Source organism: Urocitellus parryii, chromosome 3 (assembly GCF_045843805.1).
Source record: "Urocitellus parryii isolate mUroPar1 chromosome 3, mUroPar1.hap1, whole genome shotgun sequence".
Classification (NCBI taxonomy): domain Eukaryota; kingdom Metazoa; phylum Chordata; class Mammalia; order Rodentia; family Sciuridae; genus Urocitellus; species Urocitellus parryii.
The window spans coordinates 38,926,820-38,946,091 of NC_135533.1; the positions used below are offsets into that span (position 1 = coordinate 38,926,820).

At 34.9% G+C, this 19,272-nt stretch overlaps 1 pseudogene; it reads right to left on the bottom strand.

Annotated features, from left to right (window-relative positions):
• Window positions 1-11,922: 11,922 nt before the first annotated feature.
• On the bottom strand, window positions 11,923-12,555 carry LOC113196807 (mediator of RNA polymerase II transcription subunit 28 pseudogene; annotated as a pseudogene).
• Between the last annotated feature and the right edge of the window lie 6,717 nt (window positions 12,556-19,272).

The window sequence follows — 19,272 nt, forward strand, 5'->3', positions numbered from 1 at the left end:
TGGATCCACTGAGAATATGGTTGGGGACTTTGTGGGGAGCGAGTGAGAATATCAAAACCTGGTTCATGTAAATCAGTCAGAATGAATGGGGATATTGTATTGTTTATAAGATCTGGCTATTCATCACTTTGTCTCCTGCCAACATGTAAGCTTTTAGAGGCTAGCATCCAGGCTTATTTATTTATTTAGAAATTTGAAGCATTTAGACAATCAGCTAATTTGAAGGTTTTTTTCTTTCCAAACAACTCTCATTTAGTGTAATAGTAATATGTTCTTATTCAAGAGCAAGATTAACTAATATACAATATGCTGTGTGAGCTAATGCACAATTACACTTTGTGGTTGAAGGAGTTGTTATAGCTCCTTAGTATACATTTACTATATACCAGGTCTGCATTCTCTCAAGGACTCTTCAGAGCTGGATAAAGGAGGAACTATTATTAGCTTTGTAACAGACAAGGAAACTGAGATTTTTACAGGGGTTCTAATAGGGGAGAAAGGAGTGGTTAAAACATTTTTAAAAATTAAAGTAATAAGTATTTTTAAAAATTCAAACAGTGCAGATATATGGTATTACCCCATTCACTTCACACTCTCTTTCTACAGAAGGAGCACATCTTGGTTGGTCAGAATCATCCAAAACATTTTATAAGAATAAACAAGCACTTGCACACATAGGCTTGTTGGTTTCTTTTTACAACAAAGATAGAATATACTGCACATTTGCAATTTGCTTCCCATTTACATTTGGCTATAAATGGGTATCATTTCATGTCAGTACACATAATTTAACCTCATTCCTTTTTAACACTACATAGTATCTTATGGTATGTGCAATAATTTATTTATACATCCCCCTTTTATTATAATTTAAGGTATTTACAGTTTTTCCTTTAGAAACAAAGCCTAAATGAACATCTTTCTTCTCTGAGAGCTGGTGTAAATATTGTGTGTAGGGTTGTTTTCTAAAAGTCGAATGATTGGGTAAAAGGTATGTGGGCTTACAATTTTGATAAATAATGTCAAAATGTGTTCCTAAAACATTATTTTATTGGTTTCTACAATAGTGTATGTGAGATCTTGTTCCTGCTGTACCATCTAGACATTAATCTTGAAAAGTGTCAGAGCAACAAGTGAGCCATGACATGCTACTGTTTAAGATTATATCTGTTTTTACTACTAATGAGGCTGAACATCTTTTCTTTTAAAAATATTTTTAGTCATAGATGGACATAATACCTTTATTTTATTTATTTTTTTAATGTGGTGCTGAGGATCAAACGCAGTGCCTTACACATGCTAGGCAAGCACTCTACCACTGAGCCACAACCACAGACTTGAACATCTTTTCTTCTGTGAATTGTTGATTTACATTTTTATTTTTATTTCTTTTATGTTGTTACTTTTTGTTGTGGATATACAAAAGCATTTTGTACATTTATATTTATCAGTAAAATACGCAAGTCTCTTTTCTAAATCTATCAGTTGAAGAATCATTTATCTAACCTCTTCTAGTTTTCCAGTTCATTTTCTCATAAGTATGTTATTATAAAAAAGCAACAAACTTGAGAAGCAGGACTGAAATAGAGGAGAAAGAAACTATATAAATAATTCATAAGTTGTATAATAAATTTTTGAATAAATAAATTGGTTGTGTTTAACACCAAACTAGCTGGTTACCTTGGTAATTTAGTAAAATACAAGATAAAAATTGGATTGTATCATAATATTTTCTATTTAACCTGGATGAGTACGCTTCAGATTAGGTGTAGTGTCTTTCTCCTTTTTGCATTATTAGCCCTTAGCCAAATAATTGTTACTGGTTATCTCTCAATAGTGATTGATGGATAAGGCAGAGTAAAAAGAAAATCAGACCAGTTGTCTTTTGTTTAAAAGCATGACAACTCATTCTTTTAATGACTTTTAATCATAAGTGGCTAATGTAAAATATGAAGTTTAAGACCTACAGTAATTCTTAAGTAGATGCATTTTCCTTTGCTATTTTTGTCATGTTTAGGGAAGATATTTATCCTCATGATTTGTGACATAAATTTACAAATCACCCTAAGTACATATGTCTACTTTTCTACCAGGAACTCACATTAATCCTTAAAATTATTACTTTTAAACCATTACACTTTAAATACAAATACCTATATGAAATTCTACTTATGTATTACTAACTGGTTAAAACTCTGTTATTGACCTTTTTTACTCACTTTGAGAAATCCTGGGCATAGAGAAATATTGTTCAAGTACCTGAGGAATATCCCAAAGGCATTACTACCCTAAAGAAAGCCTCTGTTTCACTGGGAAGAAAGTAATTTTGTTATTCAGTGCCCACTTTTATTTAGTTCCTTTTGCCTCCTGACTCATGACCCATCCTTAGAGGACGTTAGTTACTAGTCTTGAACCTCTAAATCATAGATTGGCTACTCCTCCCTATCTTTTTAGAAAGGTCACTAGCAAAATCCTATAGTAAATCATCTTGATGGACAAAAATTTGGAAATATTGTTGGCTTAACATTAACTACTTCAAAAGTAAAGTCAGCTAATGAGAGCTATACTCTGAACTCCGTAGTATTCAGTTTAGTTTATAAATGCCTGAACATGTCATCATTTATTCTGTTAAAAAACAACATTTCCTGAATATCTACTATTTTCCAGGTGGTAGGCTATGCACTAGGGGTTAAAGACAATTAAGACATAACACACGGAAAATGGAAGGAGAACCTTATTGTTATACAGAATACATATATGATGTTGTGATGAGAAAAAGAAAAAAAAAGTGTGTCACATTTGATTGGATAGAGAGAAAGGATGGGAGAGGAGGGGAGGAGTAGGGGGGATAGGAAGGGCATTAGAATAGAACAGACAATATGATTGATGTATGTACATTCCATGTATGTATTATATGTCAAAATACATTCTGCTGTCATGTATGACTAAAAAAAATAAAAATAAATTGTATGGTAAAAAAAGACATAACACAGTTTTCCATAATTTCATATTCTAAAGTCTAATTTCTTTACATTTTCATTTAAGATAAATAACATTTTCAAATCAATTTCAAGAAAAGACCTAGATTCAGCTTATAATATGGCCAACTTTTGTCCATCCAGTGTAGTAGGACACCATTGTATAGGAAGAAAAGAAATATGAAATTAGATTAAACAATTTAGAGATCTGAAATTATATTGGAGAGTGTGCTGGGAGGAAATCCCGCCAAGGATGGAAAATTGATATCCAGAATCTTTGTAAATTAGTAAGCAAACAGTCCTTTCTGGAGAGCCTAACAGTAATAAGTGAGAATGTGCAACAAGAGATAATTTAATGTCAATAAACTCAAATTTCTAGGGAGGTAGATAGTTGGCATCCAAGAAATTTGCCAGTAAATCTTAAAGTGAGCAAGCCATGGCATCATAGCTCCACTATAAGGGAGAGTTTAATCTAAGATTGTTAGAAGGGGAAAAGAGTGGAAAGAGTGTGGCAGGCTTCTAGATCTAAGAATATTATTAAAGTAGATCCTTAGTTCCTGAACAAGGTAGAAACCTGGTTAAGCCAAAGGCATACAGATTATTTCTTGGGGAGAGCCTATGGCTCTTTTTCTCTTCTTGCATTCTTCCAGCTGCCCCCAATCTCCTACACTCCACACTCAAATACCCACTTTCAATTTTGTCCTTAAGGAAGAATGCTGTCAGGGATGGACTTATGTCCTAGTGTTAGAAGAAGGAACATTCTAAAGGGTTGAAAAGAGAATACAGGTAGATATGGATACTCATGATACTCATGTGTCTTCCTTCCAGAATGACAAAACATAGGCTTTTTCAAGTTACCTGTGACCATTTTTTTTTTCCTCTTCTGATGCTTTTTTTCTGTCACAGGCTTGGAACAAACTTCCTTTTGAGAATTGGATTCCCTGTTCCCCTTTATCAGTGCTGCCCCAGTCAGCCATCGGGAGGCACAAGGGAGACTCTTTCCTATCTCTCCCCTGCTCCTTTACATCTCTATCTGGAGTGTATATTGGAATTCTTTCTCTTTGGACAAACACAGGGACCATCAATGGTCCCATGCTTTATTCACTGCCCTTCAGGTCAGTGTGGCCTAAGAGATAGAGCTTACTCACAGGGGCATCTAAATCACTGTGCTCCTCTTTTTGGTTTGAGTTCAGAATTGCATCTCATAAGATGCTTTTTGATGTCTTTCTCAGGATCCTAGCCAATGATGATATTTGGATATTTCTGAGTTTTTAATCTTATACCATCATATTTTCACTCCTACCAGCTGGCTACTTATGGTGCGTATCTGCATTTCTAGCTGCTCAGGAGGCAGAGGCAGGAGCTTTGCACATTTGAGGAGAGTCTGGACAACTTAGTGTAACCCAGTCTTAAAATAAAAATTTACAAGAGGGCTGGGGTTGTGCTCAGTGGTAAAGTGCCTGCCTAGCATGTGTAAGATACTGAGTTTATTCCCTAGCACTGGAGTGAGCAGGCACTCTTACTAGTTAAGATGAGAATTGGGCCTTGGAAATAAGCAGAAGTCCTCTTACTAAGGCTGAAGCAAAAAGGCTAAGATCAGGGTGTGACATTGTGTTTATACACATCATCCTAATCATCCAACTATGTAAAAGGAATATTTTATACTCACTTTGCAAATAACAAAGTAGGCTCAAGTTAAGGAACTTGTTAAAGGTACATGAAGTTTAAAATCTATCCTGGTTACACATTTCAATGAAACTATCCTTCAAGGTCACGAATGACCTCCTTGTTGCCAAATTTAGTGAACCTGACGCTGTCCACATTTTTCTTTTGCTTCTCAGCTGCATTGAACATTTTGCCATGTCCTTAAAATAGTCTCTGCACTTCGCTTTTCTGACATAAAACTCTTCTGGTATTCTCTTGCTTGCTACCTGTTTCCTCTAAGTCTTCTTTGCAGCTTTCTCTTCCTTTATCTGATTTCTAAATGATAAATGTGTCAGAACTATGATTTCTTTTTCAAAATACTCTCCATGTACCATCTTATCCAATCAGATGCCTCTAAATTATATCTACACTTCTCTGATCACTCAGTATTTTGATTAATATTTTGGCTTCACCCTATTGTTTCCCTATCTTATTCTACTCCAGCCACCCTGACTTCCTTGCTAATATTTAAACATGCCCTACATACTTCTGCTCCAGGGTCTTTGAATATACTATTCTGTCTGTGACACTTTTGCTATCAGACACACAGCTTGCACCTTAATTTCCTTCTGCTCAAATGCCACATTCTTATAGAGACCAACCCTGGTTATTTTATGTATGTAGAATAATATTCACTGAAACTTCAGGTCCTCCTACTTTCCTCACACTCTTAGTTTTCTTCATAACATTTATTACATGCAACACACTGTGAAGTTTCTGAAGGCACAGAGCAGATGCTCCATAAAAATATTTTTAATACAAGGTTTATATATTATCAAATAACTCAAAACTGTAAATTTACCACTGAGTCTGCTTTCCTGTACCCCAGGGTCCTGGAAGCCATGGAGAGTCTGTTAAGATGTTGGGCTCTGGAGCCTGAGCATCAGACTAGAAACTTAGCTCTCAGCTCTAAACTAGCAGTTGTGTGACGTAAATACTTACTCTCTCTATGCCTAAGTTCCCTCTTTGATAAAATAAGGTAATACAATACTTTATAAGTTGTTTTAAGGGATAAATTATTTAGTAGATGCAAAGCACTTAGTATAGTACCTCCTCTGAAACAAACGCTCAATAGTTCTTAGATGTTTTGTTGTTGCTATTATTATAATATCTACTACCTACTGGATACACAGCATTGTTATACAAGTTTATCAAGCTTATCCAAAACAGAATCCTTGGGTTTGTCCCCCAGACTTTTCTCTCCTCTAGCCTTCACTGTATAAGTAAATGGCACCACCTGTTGCTTACAAAATTAGGGGCATTATCTCTAATTTCTCTCTTTCCCTTACCTACCACATCCAATCTCCTGGCAAAGGTATGAAGATTATACCATCAAACCATGCCTATATTTTTGCAACTCCATTGCTATTACCCTGATCCTGACCATTGCTATTACCCTGATCCTGACACCATGACCTCTGTTCTTTACTTTACTAATACATGCCTTTAAACTTGTTTTATTTTCTTTGCTTGTTCCCTTACATTATCATGCAGAATCCATCATCATGTATAACAGTTATTTTACAAGACTTCCCAGTCACATTCTTCAGTGACTTCATCATGTGTAGAATAAAATCCAAATTCTTCATGAACTACAAGGCCCTGCAAGATTGTAAACTTGTCCTTTTCTTCCACATCATCTTGTCCAACCTCCCTTTTAATTCACCATACTTGAGTCATCCTTTTTGCCTTTTTCTTCCTTGAAATTATCTCTTTATCCTTTACTGATTCAAAGCTTGTGCACTGATTTTTCCTTCTACCTGGATGCTGCTCCTTCAGGTCTTTTAATAGTTGGTTTGTTTTCTTTCTCTAGGTATCAGCTCAGAAATCATCTGTCCCCTGAACCCTTGTAAAATTTAGATATTTTACATGCATAATTATATGATATTTGAGTACGATAGTTTGAATTGTTCATTGAACCAAATTGGTAGTGAAATAATTATTTTTATCAGTGACTTTCAAGCTTCATTCTTTTTCTCTGGACAACATTTTCTATCAATAAACTCTTAGTTTGAATTACATTGTATAAATATGGTAAAATCAGGACTCTTGTGTTTGCGTTGGGATAGGTGAAAAGGAAGGAACCAGACTTCAAACTGTTATTCCTTTCCACTGTTCCCTAGAGACATACTGACTCTTAGAAGCCGGATTTTAAAACCAACTGTCTGCACAAACTACACATAAATAAAGCAGTTTTGAATTAGAAAGATGACCATGTCTACACCCACATAATATAAAGTATCTAATCAATTTAATGAAAAGAGATTTTTATTGCATTTTCTTATTTTATCTTCACAAATTTCTTCCTATAACTACATTTTCACCTTGAGGTTAGTCTGGAAAATGTGTTCCTAGCATCCAGCCTTGCACAAAGTAAATGATTTTTGATTAAATTAAAGACAGACAAATTCTATCTTTAGTTTTATGTTCCTTTCTGAACTTTACAAAGTTTCATGTTTTCTCTGGATACATTTCATATTTTGTGCCAGTAATATATTCAAGCATGATATCTATATGGCCTGCTTACTGAGTACCAGGAAATGCTAGGTGCTGTCCTGCATTAGGAGCATTTTCCCCCTCATTGGTGCATTGTAAGTGTATATAATACTGGGATTCATTTTGCCATATTTATACATACACATAGTATAATTTGATCAATCTTGTTCCCCAATATGAGTGTTTTACTTAATGGTCATAAAAATCTTTGAAGGTAGGTATTATCCCTAGTTTTACTTATGAAGCATGTATAGTTTAATTAATTAGTACCTTATTTAACGGAAAGCATAGGATCAAAAATATGGTTATTCTGACTTGAAGTTGTATTTTCTTTCTTTTACATTACAAAAAACCCCAAATTTAATTCTCTGATCAATAGAGAGGAACTGTAAAAGAATCATGTTAGTTTTGAAAGTTCAAAGTCACAATTCATTAAAACATGAATGTTAAAGGGGAAGTCTCATCTTATTGGACTGGTCTGGAGGCAGAGGCCACAGGAGCACATGTTGAGCCTTTATTGTGGTTTCCATGGAAAGGAAAGGACAAAGCAGAGTAAGTGGATTAGATTTGGCTATTTTGGGTAAATTCAATAGGTTCTGGGTAGAAGGGCTGACCATTCCCCATCTTATTTATCTGGTACCTGGTCCTTGGGGATTAGGACAGGTGGAGAGAAGCCTGGAGGCAGTCATGGGCATGTGGATTTGCATATCAAAGGCAAACTTTAGGAGAAACCTTTATTATCTCCAGAATTGGCAGCCTTGGAAGGTGCAGTTTTACCAGGTAAGCAAGACCCTAAAATGTCAAAGCATCAGAAATGATAGGTGTCTGAAAGCTTTTCCTAGAGCTTCTACAAATGCTTTGGAAGAACTCTCCTGTCTTTCCCTTTTGAGCTGGGAGACCTGGAACTGCAATGTTGCAAATCTCACTACCACCCCTAGGCTGAGGTTGAGGCACAGAGTTGGGTGGGCATAGAGAATTGCAAAAGCATTAGAGTCATTAGGTTTACTCTGAATCTTGTGGATCTTTGGCTTTCAATTATGTGAACCACATGTTTTCTTATTCTTTAAGTCTGTTTATTGTTGCTCATTTGTTTTTGTTGTTCTTAGACATCCTGTTGTTGTTGTTTTCAGCCATGCTGTTCTAACATTTACAAAACCACAGTGTAAAACCTACAGGGTCTATTTGGAAGGGATTAATTTTCCATAGAAATGGAGAAATATTGCAAGTTTGCATTGAATGATTGTCAGATGTGTTACAGAGGCTTACTAAATGTTTTTCCTCACAGAATAAAGGGAGAAAGCAAGACTTTTAGTTGCATTTGCATTTAACAGGTGACCTAAGTGTAATATGTTTCTTCAAAAATCTTTCTGAAATATCTAATCACTGCTGGATAGGAGAAAGTCATGTAGAATTTCTATAATAGTCTCCCATTTTCAATATTTCATGCTAGGGTAATGGAAATTCATATGGAGATTTAAAAAAAAGCTTACAGGTTTTCAGAATAGGAAAGCACTTATTTTCTTGTGAAAAGATGGTTAATGGGAAAACCTCAATCAAATTCATTTGTTCAGTTTATGCTATGTGTATGGTGGGCATAATAGTACTATCCCATCTAGGTGCACCCATTACACTGATAGCCTAATTAACATACATATCTTGAGTGTTCGTGTGTGGTTTGTAGGTGTGTAAATATATTTTTATGAATTTGTATGTGTATGAACATGAAATATTTTTAACACAAGAAACATATTTCAAATCATATCCTAGTTTAATAAATCTGAGAAGTGTGATTTCTTAAAAACTACTTAAAATATAATTTATAAGTTTTATTTAATTAAGATTCATGGTTTTAAATAAATCAAATAATACCCAAAAGTGATTATAACAAAAATCAGTGTGTTCCTTTGACTGGCCATCTAATTTTAGATTTCAATGTTGATAGCTTTTAGCTCTTTATTTGTTCCCAAGATTTCCATATTTTTAAAAAATATAAAATGTTTCTACTGCTTTATAGTTTTGTTTGTTACATGTTGATTACTTTTTTATTTATTTATTTAATTCCTTTGTACTTTTACCCCCTTTCTTATTCTTTGTCAATTTAAAAAACAAAACAATGATGTTTTGTTTTTTAAATTGACAAATAAAATTATATGTAATTTTGATGTGGACATAATGTTTTGAAATACATACACATGTGGAATGGCTAAGTCAAACTAACATATGCATTACCTCACATATTTTTCCTGGAACAAGTTAATAGATTACTGTACAACATGGTGCCTGAAACTAACACAATGTATTATATATTTGAAAATTTCTAAGAGAATAGATACTAAGTTTTCTTATCTCATCTGCTTAATGCAGTTCTAGCACTAATTTAGTGGGTAATCATTATGATAATGTAAACAGTGTATGTTAAGAAGTATAATATTATTGCAGCAATAATTGTCAGGCTTTGGTTTGCCTAATTTGTTTCACACTGATTTTTGTACACATCCCACAATATTGCTTATCATAACATTGATTGATCAAGTTTATATGTTCCTGCAAATTTGACCTCCCTCTTGTTTGAGTTTGGTCTCCTTGCTTTCTGCCTACTGCACTGCTGTTAAATTGTAGGTCTTCTTTACCTCTCTTATGGTTCAATTATCATTTTCTGAATTGTGTCTCCTACTTTATAGCTTTGATGTCTTGTGCTCCTCGAGTATATTCTATAGCTGCTTCCCAAGAGAAGTGGCAAGAGAGTTCTAACATCTTGTATTCTGTTTTCAGGTTGTGTTGATATTAGTTTGAAAAAAACAATCCTCCAGAATTCTGAAGTCATTTTTTCATTTTCTTCTAGAATCCAGTGCTATAGAGAAATCTAATGCCATTATGATTCTCTGATGTTTTCTCTTCCATCAAGTGTTACTAGTCCTTAAATTACCCCTTAATTCTCATTAAGTATTTTTAGAATTTTATCCAGCTCTCCTTTTGATCTTATCTTGCTGTGTGATCCAAACCACTCTCAGTAGCTAATCTCTCTTCTTCAGTCACTGATTGTTTTCTTTTTTTTTTCCTTTTTTAAATTTTTATTTGACAGATAACTTCTGAATTAATATAAAGAAATTACAATAACTTGTATAAACACTAATTCAAAACATTTTTTGCTAAGCACCAATAGAACAGTTTCTGCTCTTTTCACTGAAAATAACTTTATTGTTGAAAGACTGCCTCAAACTGAGTTTATTTAGAATTTTACTTAAGAAACATAAAGCTGCCAATCAGACCTTCTAATTAGCATTAGATGACCAGGTTAAATTCTTATGAGTTAAAAATAACTTTAAAGTTTTAACCTGTACAATCTAATGGAGGGGATCTGCTGGTCTCAAGCTGGTCATCACAGGTCATGGGTCCACAAGTCAGATAACATCCTCACAGAACACACAAAAAATGAGTAATAAGTATGTACAAAGTGTCATATACATGTTCCTGTATATTTAAGTGGAGTAATGCCTAATTCCCACAGGTATACAATGCAGCAAGGAGCACAGAAACAGATACCATTCACTAACCTTCAAGGACAGTGGAAAGAATAAAAGTCCTGTGCCCTGGAATGGAGCAGAGGCTTTGTGGACGAGGTGGCATCCAGGACAGATCAGTAACACGAGTGATATCAAGGCAAGTAGGGAGGGACCTCAAGGACCGGAGAGGACAGAATAAACCAAGACATAGCCACAGACCTACTGACTATTCAGAAGACAGTGAAATGTTTGTACTGACTGAAGGGATGTAATCTAAGAGATGTATAAAACAGAGAAACTAAAACCTCCTCTGACAAGAGGGCAAAATACCTCTGCCATAAAGGATCTACATGCTCTCTGTGGAGGTAAAATAGCTGAGGATCACTCAGCAGTTCACTCTTCACCCCAAGGTCCTAGTACCTTGAAATCAAAATCCATGCATAAGAATTTTCCTTCATGTAAACTACCTTTTCTCCAAAAAGTAAAACAGAAATACAAGCAAACAAAACAAAATTCAAAAGATAAGGAATCAGACCAAGTTTTGACTCCTTATACTTTACTTGTATCCCAGCTTTTACAATAGAGAGACAGGTTCTGCTTTGTGATTTATACTGGTTCATTACTGCAAAGCATCTAGCACATCATGCTCCTAATACAGCTCCTCTCAAAACAGTAGCGCCACACAAAACATAAATTTACCCAAATAAAAGGCAGCAGCAACTTGAGGATCTACTGTTCTATTACTACACTAACCTATTATATTTTAACCCTTTTTCCAATCCATTTACAAAATATCTTCACTCTGTAGTGCTCTGGAAGCATTACAAATATTTCATAGATTCCTCTTCTTGAAGTAATTTAGAGTTGAGATGGCAAATTTACATATTTTTCTCCACTACCATGGATGGGTAGCTATCATAATAAGCCTAAAACCAAACTCCTTCTCCCTTGATTCTGAATATTGTAATTTTTCCCCTCAGATCATAACAAACTAACAACTGGAAAAAATATACAAAGTCATACAAAAATTTCAAAATTTTAAATACAAGCCAAAACACAAGAAAGAATCTGTGTCATCAAACTAATAGTCTAAACTTTGCTACGAAGAAAAAAACAAACAAAAACAAAACAAAACCTCACTTCATTTACCAAGCTATAGGCATTTTATAAAATACTCAAGTAAATAACACCTCATTAAAAACTGGGGGAAATTTTTAGGTGGAAGCGAAATTAACACCAACTCATTCTTCAGCAAAGAGTTCTACTAAAATGCCATGTCCACACAGACAGATTTGGCAAAACTGTCTGCTGGGGGCCCCTTGTATGCCAGACCCCTCCTGGATCTCCTTCAGAGGCATAGGGATATTGGCAGAGGCCTGCTCCAGGTAGGCCAGTGAACCCTGAGGGACTCTGGCCAGCTTTGGGGGCTTCACATTGATGTCCTCCAGCACCTGCTGCCTATACTCAGCTTTGTCAAGTACTTCTGCACCAGGGCGACTTTCCACTACAATTCATTACTTAGTTCTGAGATGTCCTTTTCGATAACTTGCTCTGGTTTCTGGACAGACAACTGCAATCTTTGTTGTAGAATAAAACATTCTGTCTATCTTGCTATATCCATAAACTTCTGGAAACAATGATCAACACTAGTTCAAATTTCTTCCTGATCTGTTGCATTGACATAATCCTGACTCATGAGAGAAGCAAAGCAAGCCTCAAATGATAATTCCAACTCATCTAACAGGATGCTGCTAGAAGTTCTTGGTGCAGCAGGTGATGCTTGAAGAAGTGAGGCCTGGCCTGGAAGTCCTGGAGCAGGTGGCAGGGGCCCACAGCAGCTGCTTGGAGAACATACAGCCCAGTGGAGCCTCCATGTCTGGAGTCCCACTGATGGTTTTCAATCCAGTATCCAGCCAAGCAGATAATTGTAGAGCTCAAGTCTTATCTGTTACTTCTCTATTCAACCCTGCACTTTATAATATTCCTATCTGAAAGTAGAAGACCTCATGTGAGCTGTCCTTCCTTATCTCTCGCTACTCCTTTCCCCTCTCTCCACTCTTGCCACACTAGCCTTTTCCCACTGTCACATTTAACTTGACCACTATGTTTAAACTTTGTTCAATTTTTGCATGTTTGAGCTTCTTGTCCTGCTTTTATATTTCCCCATAGTAATTACTACCACCTCATATATTATATAGCTTACATAATTATTTTCCATCCTCTCCTACCAGAAGGTAAAGTCCATAGTAGCAGGAATTTGGGTCTATTTTTGCTTCCCCACTCTATACTTAACAACCAAAAGAATGCTTGGCTTATAGTAGATTTTCTGTAAATATTTTTTATTAAATGAGTAAGAAGTTAACATTAGTAACTATGAAATAAAGGAAGAGCAGGATATACAAATAGCATAACTGGTGGGCAACACCAGTCTAACTTAAAAATGAATGCAGAACAGGGCCAACAGAGTAAACAGGGTTTCAGAGCTCTCATGGTGTTGTGGTAATGGGCAAAAATGTCATTAAAAGAAATAACCAATATTCCTCGAAATTCTGTGAAAAATGTATCTGGAGAAATTTTATGTGAGGGTCATGGAATCAATTTAATTATTTCCTTATGTGATTATTTTTATTTTTATTTAAAAATCAGCCTATTAAGAACATTTACTTCAAGAGACCAGAGTATGATAGCTACTGTAGTTTATGGAGAATGGCTGGAGAATATTGAAGAATAAATATTTGTCTATCCTTCAGAATGTCTTGGTCAAATATTAGATATCTCAGACAAGTTTTGGGAGATAGTAGATTAGCTATGGCAGAGGTATCCAGTGTGAACAAAATGCAGGCAATTCCTGTTGTAGTTGACAGGAGATCTGTACCCTCTGAATATGAGTGTGTGAGTAGACAAGATATTTTGTGGAGGAAAAGCCATCATAAAACTGTATAGGAATGATTTTTTAGAAGGAGGGGCTATGGATTTTTGATAGAAGCAATATTTTATCTGAAAATGAACCTACTTTGAGACTTGTTTGAACACCCAATGTTCTACCCCATAAGGGCCAAATCAGAGGCACAAATTTGAGAGGCATTCATTTAGAGGAAGTAAGTATTGATTCATAAAGGCACGTGAGATTATGAAAGAGGACATTTTTGAGATTTAAAAGATGGCCAAAATTAGCTGTCAAATACATATATTTAAGATGTAATAAGAGAAATGTGAAGCACTTGGTCACTTTTCACTTATTAAATTTTGAAATCACTTCTTGTGCTTGGGTAATCTACTTTTTTATGTAGCCAAGCTTGGGGCCACTGATGAGTTGGTGCTGAAAGCAACTGCTGTACCCCTGTCCAAGGGGCGTCAGGGGCCTTTGTTTTGTGATGAATATCCAGACAGAGGAATTCCCAGTGGTGGCACTGGGTGTTCTGGGATCTGTACCCAGGGCAGTGACAAAGGTATCTTCACAAGATGAGCTTTTCAGCATGATTTTAGCCATCATTTCTGCTTCATAGCCTCCAGATTGGTTGGTTGTATTTGTAATGTATACATATAGTCAAATTTGACAATAATATATATTCAAATATATAAAACAGTCATATATATATATATATATATATATATATATATATATAAAACAGTTGTAAATTTGCACTAATAGTAAGATATTAAAGGAATAGCATATAGAGAATGTAAGTGCTCATAAGAGGGAATTTTGACTTACTATTCTAGCCTAAATAATGTTATTTATTTAGATATCTCTATTCTTGGTCCTTTTTTTTTTTTACCAGGGATTGAATTCAGGGGGGCACTTAACCACTGAACCACATACCCAGCCCTAATTTGTAGTTTATTTAGAGACAGGGTCTCACTGAGTTGCTTAGTGCCTCACTGATACTGAGGCTGGCTTTGAACCTGAAATCCTCTTGTCTCAGCCTCCAGAGCTGCTGGGATTACAGGTGTGTGCCACTGTGCCTGGCTGTTGCTCCTCCTCTTCTACTACACATTCTTCTTGGAAACACAGTTTAATCATTTTCATTTCTTGAGTCTACCTGTTGGTGAATCACAGCCAGGACCCACAGGGTGAACTCCATCTCTGAGCTTAGTGTCATTTCCAAAACTCTGACTCACTTTCTGCCTCCTGGCACTGCTCCTGTGTAATATCTCAGACACTAAAATTCAGTTTGGCTATCTCTTTGCAATAAAACTGTTTTCCTTTTCTTCCCATGTTCTGTTAAGGATATTACCACCAACACTAGGTCCAAGCTATAAATCTGGCATTACCTTGAATTCCTTGCCCTTCCTCACCCCACTTTAACCAATTGGCCCCATTGGTGAATATGTAACACCTAGAGTTTAAAAAAGAAAGTCATTGCATACCAGAAAGGTCAATCACAGTGTACTTTCTGCCTGATGTTCTTATTGGTCATCTACTTTTGTTCTGGAAAATATTGTAGTTTTTTTTTAACCTTTTGCAGTATCCCAAATGTTATTTTTTTTTTGCCCCCAATATCCTGTATTTCTCTCTCCTACAACAGGTGTCATCTAAAATATCATTACAGTGCAGCAGTTAAGAAAGCACACTTCTGAGTCAGAAAACCCTTGATTCAAGTCTCAATCTGCAATTTACTAACAAGGAGCTCCTAGATCCATTAACTAGTAAGAGTATACATCAATATTTAACTTGTAAGCCTGGGATAATAACAATGTATAGCACAAAGTGTTAAGATTAAATGAAATAAGCCAGAGGGTGTAATATACTTAACCTACCATTGATGATGTTATTGCTACTATATGGAACTTGATTAAAGTGTTTTTGTCTCTATAAATGTATTTCTAATATTTTCTTAAGAAATATTTTTTCCTCTTGTACATTTCCATGCAGATACTTATATGTATAATATTCAATTGCATTTATTTATTTACATGTATCTAACTACACTGAGATATAATCAATGTAGTTAGGGCATTTTAAAAAAGTGCACATTCTATGGGCCAAGAACATTTACTGTGCTAAGAACCTAGTAAGAATGAAATGTATATTTATTCAAAGAAGAAGAATAGTAGAAGAAACACTATATTCTGAAATCAGTACATATTGGGTCCTGCACCCACAGTTCTCTGATTTAGCTGAGAGATTGACTGAAAATTTTGATATTTTGAGTGCTCAGATTCAATATATCTTGAAACTCTGAACTTCAGATTTGTAGGCAGCTCTCCAGAATTTCTGTGTGCTGTCCTTGAAGGCAGTGAGAAGTATATTTTATTTAAGGTGACATTGAAAATAACATTGACTACTTTGAATGATGTGGAATTATAAATTATATTACTACATGTAGACTGATAAGAAAGTTTTAATCAGCCAGAAGTAAAGAAATATAGCTTTTTATAGAAAATGCAGTTTTTTTTAAAAAAAATAACTATCTTCTTTGATCAGTGACAGATGATTTTTGCCTTCTATCCATAGTGACTAGCACCTATCCTTGCAACTTTATAGAACATAAATTAAAGTTTCCTTTTGGTTCAACATTATCATCAATTACTTTGATGCAGACATTTATGACATGCCCATCAAATTTGCAGATCACATAAAACTGGGACAAGCAGTGAATATGTCAAAATACAGAAAGACCAGGAGCTTGACAGGATCAAATATAATAACATTCTAATATTTGCTAGTTTAACGTGAAGTTTTAACTAGACATACAAAACAAGTTGTGCAAATACATGTATAACTCCAAACACACACACACACACACACACACACACTCACACACACACACACACACACACACAATCTCCAAGATTTGTTGATCTATGACTGTTGGGTTCATTGAAAACTAAATTTTTGATCAGAGTAATGACCTGGAAATGAATCAGGGTACTTTAGGGGAATCTAATGTATAACATGATAAATAAAGCTAATAATAGGATTTTATGTACCTGAATTTTAATAGGAAAATATTTTCATTAGCTGTTTTTAAAGAGACTGTGTTAATAGTTGAAAATGACTGATTTTTTTATCAAGTGGTGGTGGTAGAGGTGGGCTAGTTGTTCACCTGGCATTGTGAGACGTAGGTGTTATACTGTGGAATGAGGTAGGATGATCTGGAAGGTCTGTTTGCTCCTAGGAACAGATATTTGAATAAGTTCTTTTGCTCCCTTCTGTGCTAAGAAAGCTTGTCTGTGTCTGTGTTGGGTAGGGGAATGGATGGATCAAAAAAAAAATCAGGTTGATAGATATAGTCGTTTATTCATTCTCTTATCACCTAAGAGTTTAAGATGTGCTAAATGACTATAGACTAGGGTACAAAATAGAGCATTTTGGCTGCCATAGAGGAATTCATGTTGACATAACCATACAACAGGTAGAAATAGGAAAGAAACAATTAGATCATGAATTTTATAGGAAAAATTGAACTAGTACAGCAACTAATCTAACTATGGATTTGATCTTAATAGATATAAAAACTGCATTAAATCATAAGTTAAAATTGTAAGTCCTGAAATCTAACTTTGCTATTAGTATATACTGTGACTCAGTCTTTCTGTATTTCTTAAATGAGGGTTATTTTTCCATATCCCTCATTTCTAGAACATTCAATTACTCTATTAAAATTTTAAGTCTGTCAGAGACAGTTGATTGCCAAACAATCATTTGCCCAAATAGCTGGTGTAATTTAGAACTAACCAAAAATTTCAGAAATTTAATTTTCTGCTATTTAGCCTGGCTCAATTAGGCAATTTTAGGCATGAACAATAAGAGTTGAACAACCACTCCAATCCAGATGATGGTTTCAGTCACCTGAAACTCATTGTTATTGCTTATCATAATATTAAATGGCTTCTTATCAAATTTTAACACTTAAAAGGACAGAAAATTTTGAAAGAGCATTGGAGAACTAAGATAATATGATGAAATAATATGCAAGAAATTATATAGTCCACTTATGTAACTGAATAAAGGAGAAGGAGCAGTTTACAAACTAAGCATGTAGGTAGAAAATCTATATTTTGATAGATTCAAATAGACATTATGAAATGTGAAAGACTTGTTTATGAATCAAAAATATCCTTATAGAGTGCCACATTTGGTTGACAAGGCATAGAACTTACAGTCTAGTGGAAATATGCACAAACAAATAATTGGCTTTGGCGGGCAAGGGGAAACACAAGCCCAGAGACAGGTGTTCTAACCCAGTCATGGGGTCCAGGATAGGAGAGAGGACATAGTGTCCAAAATGAGAAGGTGTTGGCTATGGAGACAAATGGGAGAGACAGGAAAGGAGAATGCTGTCAATGTCTGCTACTGCACTTGATTCACTGCTGTCTTACTACATATGACAAGGCTTTTCAAAAATGTGCCTTGATGAGCAAGCACATTCTGCTTAGATATAAAATGACCTAGAAATGGAAATTTACTGTGGGTGAATGGTAATGTTACTTTTATTCATTCTGTAGTCAGAAAATGTTTTTCTAGAAGAAGAAAGGTGAAGGGATAACTTGATGATTTCAACTCCCCAAACTGTTAACTAAAAACATAACTAAAAAGAGTGATATGTATTTCTTCCCCATTAGACCTTTTTTTCTTTCAAACCATCAGTTTCAGAGAGGTTGAGCATGACTGACAGACAAGCAAATCTTGCTAGGGCAGCAATTGAGCAGGGATTTTTTTCACTTGGGTAAGAATAGTCACAAAATTCTTCCAGTAAGCTATTTTTCGTCCTTGTCTTCATAATGACATCATGTATGTGTTTAGACTTATGAAATATTTTATTTTTTCTCTGAATATTTTATTTGCTTTTAAATTATACTGAATTAGGTGTTCAAAATGAAATCTTTTAAGAAAACATTTGCATTCTTGACCTTTACATATGTATATGAGTCTTTTTAAATAGCTAAACATATCTATTGTGACTCATGTGCAATACAGTGGACACATAGATGGGATTTTTAAAAATTTTCATTATACTTATTTGTACACTCAGAACAAAGCACCCTCTATAATCTCTTAAAATGGAAACTGTACACATTATATTGTAGCATAGATCATAAGAGAGCTAAACTTAAAATCTAAGCCTTAGAGATAGTAATTTATTTTAAATGCCTAAATTTATATTAAAAATTGTTACATCTCTCCATCTAAGAAAGATTGTAACAGCAATCGTATTATATGGGTTAGACGTTACCAAATTCATTACCTTCTGGATATTAATTTTCAGCCTTCCTCACCATTATCCATCCTGATTTCTTTACCAGCTTTTTCCCTTTCTTGACTTTGTATTCATAATGTGAAATGTTAGCAATAATGGCTTTAATAATGGCGAAACTGTCTTGAATTTTTATAGCACATTTCCTCTGAGAGGTTTAAAGTGACTCAAATGAATTTCCTCATTTCCACTGGCAACTTTCCAATGAGTGTCAGAAAGAATGCAACCTCAGCTTTACAACCATCTTTTTCATCCCCTTTATGCAACCGATTGTTTACTTCCATCATATGTGAACTTGCTCTCTTCCTCACCCTATTCCTTGAGTCACTGGAGTTAATTATTCCCCTTTAAAGTATGTGCAGTATGTGTGTGTGTGTGTGTGTGTGTGTG